Source organism: Myotis davidii, unplaced genomic scaffold (genome assembly GCF_000327345.1).
Source record: "Myotis davidii unplaced genomic scaffold, ASM32734v1 scaffold2674, whole genome shotgun sequence".
Classification (NCBI taxonomy): Eukaryota; Metazoa; Chordata; class Mammalia; order Chiroptera; family Vespertilionidae; genus Myotis; species Myotis davidii.
The window spans coordinates 25,279-26,791 of NW_006285308.1; positions in this window are offsets into that span (position 1 = coordinate 25,279).

Here is a 1,513-nt window from a genome sequence, read left to right on the forward strand (position 1 = left end):
AGGCCCAATTAATATTCGACAAAGGAGGCAAGAGCATACAATGGAGTCAAGACAGTCTCTTCAATAAATAGTGTTGGGAAAATTGGACAGACACATGCAAAAGGATGAAACAAGACCACCAACTCACACCATACACAAAAATAAACTCAAAATGGATAAAAGACTTAAATGTAGGACAAGAAACCATAAAAATACTAGAGGAAAACAGAGGCAGTGAAATCACAAACATATCCTGAAGGAATTTCTTCTCTGATAATGCTCCTAGGGCAATGGAAACGAAAGAGAAATTAAACAAATGGGGCTACATTAAAACAAAAAGCTTTTGCACAGCAAAGGAAACCATCAACAAAACAACAAGAAGACCCACTGCATGGGAGAACATATTTGCCAATGATATCACCGATAACGGTTTAATCTCCAACATTTACAGGGAACTCATGAAACTTAACAATAGAAAGATAAACAATCCAATCAAAAAAATGGGCAATGGACCTAGATAGACACTTTTCGAAAGAGGACATACAGAAGGCTGAAAGACATATGAAAACATGCTCAAAGTCACTAATTATATGAGAGATGCAAATCAAAATGACAATGTGGTATCATCTCACACTTGTCAGAATGGCTATCATCAACAAATCAACAAGCAACAAGTTCTGGAGAGGATGCAGAGAAAAAGGAAACCCTTCTGCACTGCTGGTGGGAATGCAGACTGGTGCAGCCACTGTAGAAAACAGTATGGCATTTCCTCAAAAAACTAAAAATGGAACTCCCATTTGACCCAGTGATCCCACTTCTAGGAATATATCCCAAGAAACCAGAAACGCCAATCAGAAAGGATATATGCACCCCTATGTTCATAGCAGCACAATTCACCATAGCTAAGATTTGGAAACAGTCTAAGTGCTCATCAACAGATGAGTGGATTAGAAAACCGTGATACATCTACACAATGGAATACTACGCTGCGGTAAAAAAGAAGGAACTTTTGCCTTTTACAACAGCGTGGATGGAACTGGAGAGCATTATGCTAAGTGAAATAAGCAAGTCAGAGAAAGATAAATACCACATGATTTCACTCATTTGTGGAACATAGAGAACAACATAGACTGATGAACAGGGACAGACCTAAAGACGGAGAAACAGCGATCACGCTATCAATCCCCAGAGGGAAAGTATGGGAGGGAGGGAGCAAGGGGAAGAGATCAACCAAAGGACTTGTATGCATGCATATAAGCCAAACCAATGGACATGGACAACAGGGGATGAGAGCCTAAGTGGGGGCTGGGGGAGGATGGCGTTTAATGAGGGGGGGATGAGAACACATTTGTAATACCTTAACTAATAAAGAAATTTAAAAAAAAAATAAAAAAATAAACTAAAAAAAAAAAAGAGCCTGTGCTCGCTCACTGTGACAGAAGAGCGATTTCCAGACCTGGGCGGTTTCTCTTTCCTTTGAGCACCCCCTCCCCTGGCCCTTGCCCCCTGTGGACACAGCACCAGTGTGAGGCCT